This window comes from Sipha flava, unplaced genomic scaffold, assembly GCF_003268045.1.
Source record: "Sipha flava isolate LNK unplaced genomic scaffold, YSA_version1 245_pilon_pilon, whole genome shotgun sequence".
NCBI lineage: Eukaryota > Metazoa > Arthropoda > Insecta > Hemiptera > Aphididae > Sipha > Sipha flava.
In genome coordinates, this window is record NW_020272893.1 from 83,818 (window position 1) to 93,619 (window position 9,802).

At 29.6% G+C, this 9,802-nt stretch overlaps 1 protein-coding gene across 1 annotated transcript in view; it reads left to right on the plus strand.

Moving 5' to 3' along the window:
• The first annotated feature begins 1,797 nt into the window (after window positions 1–1,797).
• LOC112684210 overlaps window positions 1,798–9,802 on the plus strand; it is an 11,579-nt gene continuing 3,574 nt past the window's right edge. The window contains exon 1 of the mRNA XM_025555590.1: window positions 1,798–1,844. The gene's annotated coding sequence lies outside the window, so the exon portion shown is untranslated. The remainder of the gene's footprint in view (window positions 1,845–9,802) is intronic.

The window sequence follows — 9,802 nt, forward strand, 5'->3', positions numbered from 1 at the left end:
ATAATATATAATAAGTATATGTGCAATGAGGGAACAAAAACATGAAATTACATAACTTAGGGAAAGAAGCCACTCACTGATGACACTTTCAAATTTGGTTAAATCTTGTCTGATTTAACTATGTGTAGTTTTTTTTTTTTTTTTTTTTTTTTAAAGTAATAAATCTCTGCACTATTTGCGTTTGAGTCACCTGGGGGGGCTACCTGGGATTGTGAGGGAAAAGTTCTTGATGAGAGGATTTGAATGGGAAGATAGAAAGTTATGAAATTTTTTATAAAAACGTTTAGCTTCATCATGAATAGTTTTTAAGTTACAATCTGCATGAAGGGTATAGTTTGACACGTATGGAGGAGTGTTAACTAATTTCCTTGAGATCATATTTTGGAAAACTTGTATCTTATTCAGATTAGATTTTTTAGCAATTCCCCATAGCTGAAATCTGTATATCCATATGGGTTTTAATAAGATTTTGTACATAAGGAGTTTGAAATTAATAGGGGTGGCTTTGTTACCAATTAAATGCTTAAGCATACGAAGTCAGTTGTTAAGGGAAAGTATTTTTTCACGTAGATGTTGAGCCCAGGTTAAGCGTTGGTCAAGTGTTAGACGAAGGTATTTTACTGAGAGTGATAAAGGGATAGGGATGTCATAAAGAAGTACATTTGGGTAAAGTGCTCGCCTTAGAGTAAAAGTAGTGTGCACTGATTTATTTTGATTTACTTTAAATTTCCATTTGGTATACTATCATTCAATCAAGCCCAGATGGGATTGCAAATATAAGGAGGCCAAATCCAAGGATGGATTATCGTTAATCGATATAATCACTTTATCATCCGCATAGTCCGCGACTGAAGTGTTTGGTGATGTGGGTTGGTCAGAAAAAAAGATATTATATAGAAATGGAGATAGTATACCACCTTGAGGAACTCCAGCATTTATATTTGCTATTTCGGACGTGGCAGTTCCATAGCAAATTTTAAAAGAGCCATCAGTCAGATATGATTTGAAAAGTAGGAAGTAGGATGTAGGTAGGAAAGATTTTAGTTTAAAAACGAGAACTTGATGCCAAACACGGTCAAACTTCTGAGAAATATCTAAGAAAGCACAAGTGCAATATAATTCTTTTTCGAGAGAGTAGGAGATTGCATCAACCCACCCGGTGGACTCGATGTGTAATATAATGAGAGGTACGAAAACCAAATTGATAATCGGGGAGGATTTGTTTTTTAGCGATGATTGGAGCGATACGTTTAAGCAGAAGTTTTTCTATGGAATGATGATTTAGAAAGTAATAAATTTTCATAGTGTCGCCGCTGACCGCGAGGTGCCCGGGCCGCCACTTGATGATCGGGTTCCACGGGCGGCGTTGGTCGCACACACACGCACAACTATCTGTATTGTGGTTTATTTATTTTTATTATCAATTGCGTGTGAATTATTTAAATGAATTAAGTCCCAACGCGTTATCGGTCATCGGCGCGTTATGTGCGTCGCCGGCTCGTCGGTGCGCGTATTTTAATACAGCCGCCGCAACTATTGTCGCTTTCCGAACGTCGTCATGAAATAGCCCATAGCATCGTCGCGAACAGTTTTTCCTTTTTTTGTACACTTATTCTAAAGGCACGAATTGCTATTTTTTATTATTGATAATTATACCTTTTATATTTGTTGCGTGGGCGCTAATCGCCGTATTTATTCATTATTATTATTATATATATATTCATTGTTATAAATTATTTATATTAGCTTTAATTTATACCTTTGTGATTTTATTTGTTGTGTGAATTTTATATAGTATATTATAGGCATAGGTAGCGGCTGGCCAGCAGTTCATCGACAAAGCCGTGAGTTATATTACATTTTTACATTTATTATTTTATATTATACATTTATTAATTGTTGGGCCAAAAGGGCTATCTTTACCAACTAAGAAATAATAATTATTGCTGTTTAGCCAGCAGGGCTTTTCTTTTATATACTATATATTATACTAGGCAGCTACTGTTCTAATAACGGTCTGCTATATTAATTCATATAATATTTCATATTTATTCTATATTAATATTATATTGAGCCAGAAGGGCCATAACTTAATTTTATTATACTTAACCTATTTATTATCAACTATATTCATATTTAATTATGTTTAATCATAAGGGCTACGCAGTATATTTAGTTACCATTTATACTATAATATAGTATAACATATTATGTTAATGTGATTTCTTTATAAACTTGCAATTATTACTTAATTATTTTATAGATAATTGTTACATCTGGTTGTGCCGAACCGGAATTTTGGTTAGGCTTATTATTATATGTTAAACATTTTTTTACTTGTTGGGCCAAAAGGACCGTAATAGTATTATCACTATATTTTTTGTACCTTGATGTTGCTGTGATTTATTGTTTATTTATTATTTTATTATTTTACAATACAGCGACATAATTACCATTTTATATCATTTTACGTTTATTTCAGCTACTCTCTTCTAGTTTTAAGTAAACACATACAAACATACACATCACCACATCACATAGTCGGACAGTACTTGTGCGGCGATCCCAACCACTGCTGTCCGGCTTATACACACATGCACATAGTGTACCGACCGCGATCGTACGTAAAAGCGGCGAACGCGGCAATTTCAGCGTCCGGGCGCGCGTAATATTATTTTACGCTCTCGGCGCGAACACATAGATTATAAAATCATATAAACCATAGCGTTTGTGTTATAGAGTACAACTCAATACTTTTTTTTGTAGAATTCTATATCCATATGCATTATAGATGCTGCATAATACTTTAATTTTTATTTTATTTTTTATTTTTTATTTTTTTTTATTAGAGAATACACAATCTGTAATTAATTTTTTTTTACAATAAGCGTATGTGCTGAATGTTTTTTTTTTTTTTTACATGAATAATGGTCGATAAAAGAAGCCATCCAGCGATGATACTTTTTTTACTTGCTTAGTTATTAAAACTTAATTATGGTTCATGAGGTCTCTACACCATTGGCGAGCTAATCGTCTAGAAGAAATTTCGGGAATATTATTTGAATTGAGTTGCCTAACGAGGGGGTTTTGGTGGTTGGCTAAGTGGGACCGAAATCGTTTATAAAAGATGGTTGCAGTTTTGGCTATGGTGTTTATATGCAGATCGGAATGTAAAGTGTGGCTTGAGACGTAAAAAGGTACGCCCGTTATCAGGTGAAAAGTTGTTGATTGAAATGACTGGATTTTCTGAGTGTTCCATAGTTTAGTTACTCCCTATACCCGAATACCGTAAGACCAAATCGGAACTAATAGCGTTTTAAACAAGTTTAATTTATTTTTCAAATTAACTTTTGATTTTTGGTTTAATAAAAAATAGAGGTTTCTGCGTCTTTGGTTGAGTAATAATCCTTTTTTCTAATATGGTGAGCCCAGGTAAATATTTTGTCTAGATGCATGCCTAAGTAGCGAGCGTTTGAGGCAATGGGAATGATGGAGTTGTTTAATGTTATAGGAGGAGAAGTTCCTTTACGAAGAGTGAATATTACATGCAATGATTTGGAAGTATAGATTTTGACTCTCCATTTATTATACCAGGTAGATAGTAGGTTAAGGTGATTTTGAAGATAATTTGAGGCTAGGATAGGGTCATTATGGTTGGTGAAAATAGCTTTGTCATTGGTGTATTTTGCTACAGAAGTGTTTGGAGTGGTTGGTTGATCGTAGAAAAAATGTTGAACAGAACTGGAGATAGTATTGCTCCTTGAAGGACTCCGGTGAGAATTGGAGATAGTTCTAAAATTTCGGTATCCACTCGCGTGGCAAAGTAGCGGTTTTCGAGGTATGATTTAAGGAATAGAAATTAAGGGGGAGGTAATATATTTTTTAATTTAAATAGAAATCCAGGATGCCATACGTGGTCGAACGCTTGTGCGACATCTAAGAATACCGTGAAGCAATACATTTTTTTTTTTTAGTGTTAGAGAAATGGTGTCAATTAAACGGTTGATTTAGTGGATGGTTGAATGGGAGTTATGGAAACCAAATTGGGTATCAGGTAATATCTGCTTTTCGTTAATACTAGGCATAATGCGTTTAAAAATAAGTTTATCATAGAGTTTTGAAAACAACTGCATGTCCCCAGCTCCCCCCCACCAGGGACTTTCACTTCAAATTTTTACAGTCGTTTGTGTTTCGTTTGTGCTTGTTTGTGCTTTTATTCCCGTCGTTTGTTCTTAACCCGTTTCCGAGTTATTGAACTTTCAAGGGGGGACTGGGGACATAATCAGCTCCCTCACTACCTCGGACTTTCGAGTTCAAATTTTTACAGTCGTTTCAGTTTCGTTTGTGCTTATTTGTGCTTTTATTCTCGTCGCTTGTGCTTAACCCGTTTCCGAGATGTTAAACATTGAAGGAGGGAGGGGCCTAAGGACATGCTTAATAAATTCAAAATATATTTAAACACACTTTTAGTGTATATTGTTTTATTAACATATTTTATAAAGTAAACTTAGTATATGTAAGTAACCAATTTTTTACTTATTATCGACCTGTTCGTTTATTCCAAGTTTGTGCAGATTTGTGATTGAATTTCGGCAGAAAATTTTGATTTACTTGGGTTTTTTTTCATACTTTAAGTAATGATCCATATAATTTTTTTAAAAATGAATTGGCATATGAAATAATAAGACCTTTTCTCTTTGTTTATATTTGAGAAAACCAAACAATACGTTCATTATTGAAGGATATCGATTTTCCAATTTATAAATGCCATTCACCTTTTTTAAATTAAATAACATTCAAACAATTATTATTATATCATTACCTTTTTACACAGCATATATTTATATAATAAAATATTTTTCATATGACAAATTTTCTTAGGTAAACATTAAATAAATATGTAATCATTAATTGATTTCTCGAAATATAAAGTAATTCTACAATAAGTATTAAAGTATATATATGTAACATTTTATAAAATTTTTAAATTAAAATCACAAAAAATATTTTACTAATAATAATAAATTTGATATAGGCATAAGAAAATTTTAACATTAATTACAAAGATTAAAAAAAAAAACAGATATTACAATAGGTATTTACGTAAAAATTAAAACATATGAACATTTTAATTAAAAAATAAACGACATATTACAGTTTTTAAGTTTTTAAATAACATTTTGAACTACAACATAAATTAATTATTTGAAATACATTATTTAAAATGCTTTTTGACTTATTTAAATTATACAAATATACTAACATTAATAACCTAATACTTTTTTATTTAGTGTACAGTATGAATTGACAGTTAACCTTTGTGGATGCTCTTACGTATCGTATGGAATGCAGTTGGTCATCACACCGTTCCCATGTATTATTAGTTTCTCTCCAATTGTATGACATATAATGCCCAATTGCATTAATGTTTTTGAATTTTGGTATTATAAAATTAATAATATCTCTGAATGTGAATTTGTTATGTAGCATATTTATTGTTGTTGGAATGTCACTCAAAACGACAGTTAATTCAAAGTCTATTTTTTTTCCTAGCTCAAGATTTTGGAAAACAGGTTCAATGAAAAAATGTTTTCCAGATGTAAAATTTGTTTTGAATACTGAATTACATTGTTTACATTTTCGTTCTGTTCCAAATACATTTTCGATGACATCTAGCATGAAATAAATATTTCCTGCTAGTAGATTTGCAATAAAAGTAGTTGAATTTTTAGCTATTTGATTGCCACATTGTGGAAATTCATTTTCTTCTTTATATGTTGGGTATGTTTCAAATATTTTTTGTATTAGAAAGTTGACAGTACACGCAGAATTTAATATGATTAATCCATCTGACATTTCATCAATTGATTTAGACATAAAATTTAATAAAATATTTGCTTGTTTTTTATAAATTTGTAAATTAATTCCATCCCTTATTGCATTTGATATTAATTCGAAAAATAGATTTGTTGAATTTAAATTGACGAAATCAGCATAAACATCACTATAAACATAGGAATTACATATCAATTGAAAAATACTGTTGAAAGTATATGTATTTGTGACACAATACTCTTTGTTATTGATTTCAATACTTTTGAGATTCAAAAAATTTCCGGTTTTTAGAAGTCCCACTACTTTATTTTTAGTATGGCTATTATAATAGTATTATTAGAATGTAAAATTGATGGGTCTTTATCGATGTATGTTTTTTTTCCCCAACTTGATATCCTAACCCTTTCCAATTTTCTAGTATACTGGAATCATCATAATGTATATTTTCGTCCCAGTTTATATTAGTTTGTTCATAAGTTTTGATTTGAGTTTCTTCGTCGCATAATATTTTATTTTTTAAAAAAGTGTTGTTAAATACTTTCTCTTTCTCAACGTTGCCAATAGTATTATTTTCACTTTTAATAGATCGTTTAGAATTACATGTTTTATCTCTTATTATATTCATCGATCCAAGTATGGAATTTATGTGTATTTGTAAAAACTCATCTAGTCTTATTGGCAAAGTCTTATGTTTTAATACAATAGTTTTTAAATCTTTGAATAAGCTCTCCGATGCACAGTTAGTCACCGTCAAATTTCCATATTTAAAAATTGGTACCATCAATGCTGACCAACACGGGATTAATTTGCAAAAGTCCAATAAGCGTTTTACAAGTGCAGGATTATATTGCATATTATCGCGATCACCTGTATTATTTGAAATATACTTCGAAGTTTCAACAACAAGTTCGTAGATTTGCTTGGTTTCATTAAAAATTATTATTTGAGAATCATCAATTATTAATGCTTCTTCGTCATGAAAATTGTCACTGTTTATGATTTTTTTCGTTTGAAAATAATGGTTCAAAATCAATTGAATGAGTAGTAATTTGATTTTTAAGGTATTGCTTTGCTGTTTCACATTGTGTTGGCTCATTATTATAATTATTACCATCAGTTTCATGGAGAGAAACAGTGAAAATCAATTCTAATAAATATTTAACATCAGCAAAATTTTCATTTACAATTATCAAACCAATTGACCTCATATAAAAATTTTTAATTCTTAAAGTACTAGATTTTATTTCAGGCCAGGTACTTATAAGGTACATAATATGATTAAAATAATTTCTAATCATGCATAGAGGTACTTCAGCTCCTCGACCATTGATTATTAAATAAGAGCAGACATCAATATATTTTCTGAGGCTTGGATATTTAGTGAATGTTCTTACCACTGCAATCATCAAAGCTCATTAGCTCCCCTCCCCTCCCCTTGTTATAGTTTTGATTGGTTAGAACCAAATATTTTAATAAGATTGGTTTAAATGTGTTATTAATAGGCTTAGGGACTTAAAGCTCTAGAAAATACACAAATATACATGTAAATATGCTTCTAAAATCATTAAAATATGCATTATAATATGCATTTATATGCATTAAAAAAAAAAAAGTTCACATAGTACACAAAATAAAACGTGTTCATTGGACGTAAATGTATCTTTAAACTCCGAAACGAAACTTTGTAGAAGGCTACTCGTGAACTGTTGTACTTTCGGTATTACACAATGTTACAAAATATACGAGTACGACGTTTTACGTATGAATCGACGTTGTGTGGTTGCGAGACGCAAAAACAACGACGGATAATAATCAATTGAACTGAACACTAAATAAATAATCTATTATTCTATATCTACTATTATCTTAATCGACATCCGATCGATATCTAACGGGTTATACGGTCGATACGAGGTTATAGTATTATTTATACTTACACAAAAATTATAACAATATATGAGAGGTAGTATGCAGATAGTATACTCGTATAATAGTATACTATCTGCAAACTACTAACAAAAACTAACCAATAGGAAGTATTAAGTCCTCTTAATACATTTTTTTTTTCGATTGGTTGAAATATGTATCTATAATTTTTAATTTTAAATTTGAAAAATTTGTCAAAGTATGCAAATTAAGCATGACAATTTTAAAATATGCATTCTCCTGAAAAATCTATCAAACATGCAAAATATATATATAAATATATATAATATATATGTAATATATGCAATATATTACTTTCAAATTTTAGATCTGATATCATGGCACCTAAAAACGAATTTATTTTGCACTCTGATATATTTAACAATAATTAAAAAAAGTATGCAAATGATAGAAGTCCCTAAGTCTAGTTATAATTTATAAGTAACAACTTAAAACTAGGATAATAAATACAACTATATATATAATATGGTTTTTTATTTAATTCTGAGTTAAAAAATTGTTATTTTTTACTCAAAATGTTCATTATTTTTTAATTCGACGTAGGTATTTATAATTTTCGTTTCTTTTATTATTCAATATTCAGTGTGCTCTTAAAACCTGATGAAAACCAGCAGTCCAAAATATAAATGTTGTTTTATGTTTTTTGTGAACAACCAAAAAAATAGATTTAAATAACTATAAGTTATATTAAAAAACGATAATTGAATACTTATGTTAAATAGTAATTAATAAGATATTAATACATACCGATTATCACATGAAAAATTGAAACGTCTTGACCAAAATACAGAAATTGATAACCAAAAAATTAAAAGTTAACACTCGTATGTCAGATTCTGATTCATAACGAACTAGAATGAGCCATCACCTAGGTAGTTTAAAAGTTAAAATGAACAACCGATATAATATTGTTATAATATTTTTTGTGTATTTTCATCACCATTTAACCACTACCTATTTAAAACAAATATGTTTGCTGAATAACTGTAGGTTTTTAACAGAAAATCATTGGATATGACTATCACGTTAATAAACAAATAACCATCATAATTCAGTGTTGAGTAGAATACTCTTCTCATAAATACAATAGTATTATCGCGGGCCTGATGGTAGCGGATTATAATGAAATATATAATAAATACCATAGCCGTCAGTCTTTTTGTTCGAACAGTTGAGAATTCGTGGTATGGATACACGCTCATCTCACTCACATCTCGCTAATAACGTAGAACCGAAAGTAACTTTTGGTATTTTTTCGCGCCACCGTATCGTCAAGGGTTTTACTTGTTGTTTGACATGTGTACAAGATGATTATTATTGAAACATAGCAATTATAACTTACATATACTTAATTTACTTTATAAAACATATTAACATAACAATATAAACTAAAATTTTGTTTAAATATATTGATTTATTTTCATTAACTGCAAATTAAAATAACTACTTCACATGTATTGTATTTATTAGATATACGTTAGGTACATTAGCACGAATAAATTTGAAATTACAAAAAGTATTTGTACCTACAATTGTTATTTTGTATAATTTTTTAATCGTTATTTTAAATTTTGTACACCGTCCGCAACGCGCCAAAAACCATTTTTGACCACGGGACGGTAAAGATAATATAGTAAAGGAACTATTGCTATTACTGATTCATTCATCCTCACGACATTAACAGATTTTGTTATAGAATTAATAAACTTGTATTAACGTTTTGTTGATATTTTGTATCTACTAAAAGCAAACCGAAGGTGGTTTGCGTACTTATGCAATTTCATCAACCATGTGTTATTTACTATTATAAATTATAACTTTTTAACTTTTTGCTAAATAGACACCAGTCTTATAAAGTATTCGAATACTTTTTGAAGTATTTATATGCTATTCTGAATACAATTTTTTTTTTTTTTTTTTTTAAGTATTTTGATTATTTCTTAATTGTATTTTTACTAAAATTTAAATACTTGTATTAAAATACCATAAAGTATTTTATTAATTTTAATTTATTATTTTT